The sequence below is a fragment of the Mus caroli genome, chromosome 1 (assembly GCF_900094665.2).
Source record: "Mus caroli chromosome 1, CAROLI_EIJ_v1.1, whole genome shotgun sequence".
NCBI classification, from domain to species: domain Eukaryota; kingdom Metazoa; phylum Chordata; class Mammalia; order Rodentia; family Muridae; genus Mus; species Mus caroli.
Window position 1 is genome coordinate 1,919,937 of NC_034570.1, and position 8,427 is coordinate 1,928,363.

The following is an 8,427-nucleotide window of genomic DNA, read 5'->3' on the forward strand; positions in this document are numbered from 1 at the left end:
GCCAGAATGATAAACAGCGTTCAAATTTTAAATGGACTACATCCAATGTTAGATATAAAAAACAAAAGGAGGTAAATTTTACTGCCACCCCGGTATGTGTATGGTCCCCGTTTTTGAGGGTGGTAAGTAACACAAGCTTAAATCAGAATCAGGTAGAGATAGATTGCTTACAAGAAAAATGTTTTTATGCCTTATGCTGGGATGCTAAGAAATATCCTTTTGCTTTGGTTACCCGCATGCCTAGATTTGTCCCTGTTCCTGTAGATGCCCCTAATAGCTTGAGTTTGTTTCGAGAGAAAAGAAGTTTTGGTATTTCTGCTATTATAGTTGGATTGGTGGCCACAGCGGCAGTTGCAGCCTCTGTCATGGCCTCGGCACTTGCTCTATCTACTAGTATTCAAACAACACAAACTATTAATGAGCTTTCTATGACGGTCACAATGGCTTTAGATAAACAAGCCACAGCCAACTCAGAAATACAAGGAGGGTTGATGCTGATAAATCAGCACATTGACTTAGTCCAAGAGCAGGTGGATATTCTTTGGCAGTTGGCTCAATTGGGTTGTGAATACAAGATGCCTGGTCTTTGTGTTACTTCTGTTCAGTTTGAAAATCTTACAAGAGCAGCAAATCTATCAAAAACTTTGTCTCGTTATATGTTACAGAATTGGACCATGGAATTTGAGCAAACGCTTCGAGAGTTGAGAGTTGCTATTCTACAAGTGAATTCTACGTGTCTTGACCTTTTGCTGACGAAGGGCTTCTCCACCTGGATTTCCTCTGCATTTTCCTACTTTAAGGAGTGGGTGGGGGTAGGCTTGTTTACCGTGATCCTATGCAGTGGACCGTTGCTTTTGCTCTGGATGGTCTGTAAACTTAAAGCCCAAACAAAAAAGGACAGGATGGCAATAACCCAAGCACTTGCAGCACTAGAACACGGTGCCTCCCCTGGTATATGGTTATCTATGCTTAAGCAATAGGTCACTGGCCACTCAGCTTTTGCACCCCACGAGGCTAGTCTCATTGCACGGGATAGAGTGAGTGTGCTTCAGCAGCCCAGGAGAGTTGCACGGCTAAGCACTGCAGTAGAAAGGCTCCGCGGCATAAATTGAGCCTATTCTAGGGAGACATGTCATCTTGTATGAAGGTTGAGTGTCCAAGTGTCCTTCCCCCAGGAAAAACGACACGGGAGCGGACCAAGACCCCTCCGGGTGATGAGCCTGGGAGGAGGTTTTGTATAAAGCCCCTATTTTTGCACACTGGGGATTTGACCTCTATCTCCACTCTCAGTAATGGGTGGCCTGTTGCCTTTTAAATAAAAGAAAAGGGGGAGATGTGAGGAGCTGCCCTTACAATCACCATTACAAGATGGCGCTGATATCCGGTGTTCTGACTAGTAAACAAGTAGTCTGCGCATGTACTGGGGTAATTTTCCATGCCTTGTGCTCTGCCTGTCCCGTGGCATCAACTGGGCTGATAATGAGCAACCAGTTAGGATGAAACATGTCTCCAACCGCTCTTTGTGGGTTATAAAAGGACTGAGTTTCCTGTATTCGAGGTCTTCCTGATAAGTAAGCAATAAAGCTTTGCTGTAGAAGGATCTAGTTGTCCGAGTGTGTTTTGCTGGCGAAATGTTACAAGGACACCCCAGATCACCAGAAAGCCTTTAAAGAAATTAAAAAGGCCCTACTGACGTCTAGCCTTGGCCTTACCTGACCTAACCAAGCCTTTCACTCTTTATGTAGAAGAGAGAGCAGGGGTTGCCAGAGGAGTCCTTACTCAGACTTTGGGACCTTGAAAAAGACCAGTGGCTTACCTATCCAAGAAGTTAGACCCTGTTGCCAGCAGGTGGTTTTCTTGCCTAAAAGCTATTGCTGCCATGGCTCTGCTTGTCAAGGATGCTGATAAGCTCACTCTGGGACAGCAAATAACTGTAGTGGCACCCCATGCTCTTAAAAGCATTACCCAACAGTCCCCCTGACCGATAGATGATCAACGCTCGTATGACACATTATCAGAGCTTTTGTTGACTGAACAAGCGACCTTCACTCCTCCTGCTGTCCTCAATTCCTCTACCCTACTGCCTGAGACTTCACCTAATCATCTGCGCTGACATTCTGGCAGAAGAAACTGGTACTCGAAATGATCTGAAGGATCAGATCAGCCTTGGCCTGAGAGTTCGAGCTAGTACACGGATGGCAATAGTTTCATGGTTAAAGATAAGCGGAAGGCGGGGGCAGCAGTGCAATAGTTGACAGAAAGCAAGTGATGTAGGCCAGCAGCCTCCCTGAAGGGACGTTGGCCCAGAAAGCCAAACTTGTGGCTTTGATACAAGCTCTACGAATGGCAAAAGGGAAGTCTATCAACATTTACACTGAAAGCAGGTATGCTTTTGCCACTGTACGGAGCAATATACAGAAAAAGACGGTTGTTGACATCTGCAGAGAAAGACCTAAGATGCTGTGGCTAAAAGAAATCAGATGGCAAATCTAACCGCAAAACAGGTGGCCCAAGGAACAATGATTCTGGCAGTCAAGGAGCCTAAATTATTATGATGTCAGAGAGAGCAGCTTTAGATACACCCCTGAAGACTATCAAGTTATGGACAAATTAAGACTAATAAAAGAAACCCTGTATGGAGTAGTAGAAACAGAAGAAGGAAAACTAGTTCTCCCACGGGAAGAAGGACACAAGTATGTTACCAATTTACATTACTTGATCCACTTGGGGGCCAAGAAATTAAAAGGTGTGGTTAGGTTTTCTGACTACTATGTTATAGGACTCTCTGACCTGGCAGAGGAAATAGTCAAAAGCTGTAAGACCTGTGCTATGACTAATGAGGGACACTCCATGTATACTCCTGGGAAGAGGTTCAGGGACAATTAAACTACCTCGTGTGTTTGCATCAAGACGGTCTCTCATGATTCCTTGGATGCGCACCATCTCAGGACTTGAGTGGGGGTCTCCCCACTAGGGTCTTTCACTACCTCCACCCTCCCATACCTGGCTGCAAACCTGAAACTGAAAGTGTGTGGTGCCAGGCAGGGCCGTGGTTTGCCCAGTTGGCTTCCCTTTTTAATCCTTCAGGAAGCTTCTGCTCTCAATCACAGGGTCTGAGCCCCTTTGTTTTCCCTTTTCTGGCACTATTTGCTTTCTAAGCACTTCTCCCTCTACTAGTAACCTCTCCAGCTGCACATCCAATTGTGAAACCCTTTCAAACACAAGAGAATAGAATGGCCCTTCTGGTTTTCCCATTTCAGCCATTTTTTTGTTGTTGTTGTTTCTCAGATCCCTCCATCCCCATTTGCAACTTTTCCAATTTCTCAACCATTCTCCCTAACCTATCTATCTATCTATCTATCTATCTATCTATCTATCTATCTATCTATCTATCTATTTATTTATTTATTTTTGCGACTGAGTATAAGAAGTTGAAAGAAAAGAAATAGAAAATCCCCTCTGGGAGCAAAGTGGGTGCCATGTGGGTTCAGTGGCAGCAGCCACAAGAAACTTTTTGCTGACATCCTGAAACAGAATATTCATCCCTTCTTCCATTGCCACTTTCTCTATAGTATTCGAAATCAGGCTACCCATTTTGCCAAGCGCCTCATCTGGCAAGTCAGGCCTACCTGGCTATTGCTAGGTAACTGTCCCTTAACAGAGGAATGGATATAGAAAATGTGGTACATTTACACAATGGAGTACTAAACAGCTATTAAAAACAATGAGTTTATGAAATTCTTAGACAAATGGATGGATATGGACGATATCATCTTGAGTGAAGTAACCCAGTCACAAAATAAACACACATGATATGCACTCACTGATAAGTGGATATTAGCCCAGAAGCTCAGAATCATTCTTAGAAGGGGGAACAAAATACCCACAGAAGGAGTTACAGAGACAAAGTTCAGAGCAGAGCCTGAAGGAACGACCATCCAGAGACTACCCCACATGGGGATCCATCCCATAAACAACCACCAAACCCAGACACTAGGCAGATGCCAACAAGAGCCTGCTGACAGGAGCCTGATAATAGCTGTCTCCTTAGGGCCTTTGTCACTGCCTGGAAAATATAGAAATGGATGCACACAATCATCCATTGGATGGAGTACAAGGTCCCCATTGAAAGAGCTACAGAAAATACCCAAGGAGCTGAAGGGGTCTGAAGCCCCATATGAGGAATATCAATATGAACTAACCAGTACCCCCAGAGCTCCTTGGAACTAAACCACCAATCAAAGAAAACACATGGTGGGACATGTGGCTCTAGCTGTATATGTAGCTGAGGATGGCCTAGTCGGTCATCAATGGGAGGAGAGGCCCTAGGTCCTGTGAAGGTTCTATGCCCCAGTATAGGAATGCCAGGACCCGGAATGGGAGTGGGTGGGGTTGAGGAGCAGGGGGTGGGGGGAGGGGATAGGAGATTTTTGGAGGGAAAGTAGGAAAGGGGATAACATTTGAAATGTAAATAAAGAAAATATCTTTAAAAAAAAAGAAATCGAAGAAGATCTCAGAATATGGAAAGATCTCCCATGCTCATGGATTGGCAGGATTAATATAGTAAAAATGGCTATCTTGCCAAAAGCAATCTACAGATTCATTGCAATCCCCATCAACATTTCTTATCTGCTTCTTAAACCTCTCTTTATGTCTTCAATGTGCTTATAAATTTTACATTTAACAATTATATCATTGACATAGAAGAGTAATTTAAGATCACAGTTATGCATTAGCTAGCTTAGTTTTGTAAGGACTGATTACACTGGAAATCCAAGGGAAGCAAGCTTGATTGTTATATTGTTACCTTAAAGGCAGGTGAAACAAACAGCTTAAGTACAAAGTAGGATAAAAATCTTGGGTATATTATTAACTCTGGCTGTGAGGCCCAGGAAAAGTTCCAATCTGTAGAATGTAAGAGATGTTTTCATAAATACTGCGTCATCACATACTCTAGAGACTTGTCATCACATGCTCCAGAGACTTGTCATTACAACTACAGGGGCATGTTCCCACCCATACAATTGTAGATCATGCTGCTTCATTGCAAGTTTAGAAATGATAGACTTGAACTCCCCTGGGGAGAGGATGGCTCAGCAGTTAAGAGAACTTGATGTTTTCCCAGAGGAACCAAGTAGGGGTCCCAGAACTTTTTTCAGGATGGCACAACCACCAGGTTGGCACTGTACACATATACACATAAATAAAAATAAAACATTAGCAAAAAATGCCTCTTGAATAAGAATTTAGCATTACATAAGTAGGGTCTGAGTAGCTTTGTCTAGTTTAAACTGGTTCTTTCTGGTCTTTTTTGGAGAGTCTATTTGAAGTAACTAATGTTGAACTGAACAGCTTCTTACCTCCCAAGCAAGAATGTTTAATTCTATCAGTTGCTGTGGAACAGTGGATTCATGTCTATGTTTCCTAGACATTTCATGAATATGCATCTAACCAGGAGTAACAGGCCCCTAATATTTTAGGTTGGTTCAAGTCTTTGAGAATCATAAAACAAGTTGAATGCCTGAGGCTGACCTCCATGAGTAAATCATAAACATGACAATCCAACCACTGACCTTCCTGTGGCAAGACTTTTTTCTTTTGTTTGTAAATTGAGATTTTAAATTTATTTTAAGTATTTTTTTAATCTTTGAGAATTTGACATATGGAGTCAATATATTTTGATCATATTTGCAAAGTTTCAATCCTGGAACAAATTCCTGAGGGTCTTATTTAACATATCAAACTAGACCCAGCCACCATGCTCTCCTGCAATCCTTCAGTCCCTACCTGTTACAGGGACCTTCTGGCTGACATACCCGGTATACTGTCTGGTTTTGTGTGTCAATTTGACACAAGCTGGAGTTATTACAGAGAAAGGAGTCTCTCTTGAGAAAATGCCTCCATGAGATCCAGTTGATCTCTCAATTAGTTGATCACTCAATCAGTGATCAAAGATCAAAGATCAATTAGTGATCAAAGATCAGAGATTATTGTGGCTCATTGTGGGTAGTGCTGTAAGACTCTGGCGAGCCTTAGCTTACTGGGGACCAAGTGAATCACAAGAAGCCAGAATCGATGCAAAAAGCAAGAGTAATTTTTGTTCCAGTGCACTGGGGTCGTTCCAGACCCAAAGGAGACCCCCCAGTGGCCCAATCAGCAAGTTTTTACATGGTTTCCAGGGGCAGAATAATGCATCAGCAACTAGGCACAATATGATGGGTGGAATAGTGTACCCTTTAAACTGATTGGCCTTTAGGAAGTGAGGTACAAGGGGCTTACTCAGCCTCTCCCTTCTGGCCTATGTGCTCTCTGACCTGTCTCTTCCAGGAGGGGAGGGGTCTAATGGAATTTTGGAAAATTCTAAAGCTCTGAGCTGACCTCTTCAGTGCCATCTCTGGGCTGGTTCTATAAGAAAGCAAGCTAAGCAAGCCAGAGGAAGCAAGCCAGTAAGTAACATTCCTCCATGGCCTCTTCATTAGCTCCTGCTTCCTGACCTGCTTTAGTTTTAGTCCTGGCTTCCTTTGGTGAGGAACAGCAATGTGTAAATATAAGCTGAATAAATCCTTTCCTCCCCAACTTGCTTGGTCATGATGTTTGTGCAGGAATAGAAATCCTGACTAAGATACCCCACCCACTACCCTGAACTCTCTAGCCCAGAAACTGGGCTGCTCTTCTCTGTATAATCCAACCATTTTGGCTATCTGCTTTCTTTGTACCTTTGAGCCTCCTGGCTGCTGCACCTGGTCACCCCTTTTCTCTTCTCTATTTTCCCCTTCTCCCAATATGACACAGCTCCTTCTGCTCATGTCCACTCTGAATGCTAGCAGTTGTGTGTGCTTCTGTCTATGCTTTACCACCTATGTTTAATAAACTTTTTCCTTCACCATACCTAGGAACAGTCATGTTCAATTTCTTTTTCCTTCCTCATTTATTTATTTTTTTATTCATATGGTGCTGAATTGTTGTTTAACAAAGTAGATAGATTTTAAATATTGCTATTTAAATACTTAAATAGCAATCATATGGCTCTCCTCCATCTTGGCAAATAATCTCATCAAGACACAAGCAACCACAAAAACCAGTCCAATTAATGCTACCCATATATACATAATGTGGGGCTATATACTGGAATATTGCCAGTCCTACCTGGGCTACATCTTAAACAAGACTGACTTTCCTGTAGTGCCTATCATCTAAGCTTCTCAGCTATGGGTAGAGACTTATGTGCCCCCATCAGTGCTAGAATTTTGGTTGGCTTGGTTTTGTGCAGCCATCCACAGCTGCTGTGAGTTCATGAGTGTAACAGTCTGGTTATGTCCAGAAGACACTGTTTTGCCCCCGAGCTTTCCAATTTCTGGCTCTTACTGCATTTTAAAATTCCTGCTTTAAAGTTGGAATCTAAGTCCTCCCATCCCCTTGCAACCTAGTATTTCATGAGATTTTTCAAGTAATTGGGCATCATCCATCTCCATGATATTTTTGCCCTGGATTAGGTGCTGCATGCCTTCCTTATTAGGAGACATTTCCTCCACTTCTAATCTTAAAATCCTTTTGTGTTTCTGACCACCAGCCTTACTGGAAAAAAACCTAAATATAAAACTTGGTATTTGGAGGCTGGACAGATGGTTGAGTGAGTAAAGTACTTTCTGTGCAGGAGGGCTTCAGTTTCTGTCTCCAATATCTACGTAGAAACAGTACACTACTTGGCCTGTATAATCATTCCAGGAATTTTGGGAGGCAGGTAGCTATGACAAGGGGAGTGGCTGGTTTCTGAACTTGTTGACCACTTAGTTGAAACAGAGAGCCTCATGTTGAGTAGAGAAACCCTGCCTTAAAAATAACCTAGAGATCATTACAATAAAAATAAGATGTATAGTGATAGAGGAAGACACTTTAAGTCAGTTTCTAGCCTTTGCACATATACTCCACATATAGACAAGAATTTAGGCATTTTATTGTTTCCTGTTAAAGGCATAATAGATTCTTTAAAGTCTGACAGGAAACTCAAGAAAAGCCAGTTTTTAAAATGTCACCTATCATTTATAATAACATTTTCTTGAGCAAGGATTCACAGTTATTTTCCAGGAAGACAACTTTGGGATTTAAAATTTAAGAGACAAGCATTCACACAGGAGGAAAAGTAAAATCAAGTCTTGCTTCCTTCCTTGGCCCTGCTGGGTTTTGTTGACTTTCCTAGGTTAAAAGATGCGTGCAATGATCTTTCCACCCCCACATTGTACCTGGCCATCATGGATATTAGATTACAGACAGTCTCCACTTAAAATCATCTCCTTTTCTTCCCATTTATCTACTTCTAAGTTATTGATCTTAACTCTCATATAATTAAAATTTCAATAAGTTTGTAACCTCCAGCTGTAAAAAATTGGAAAGCACAGTGCCAATTATTAATGCTTTTGATCTGTGTGA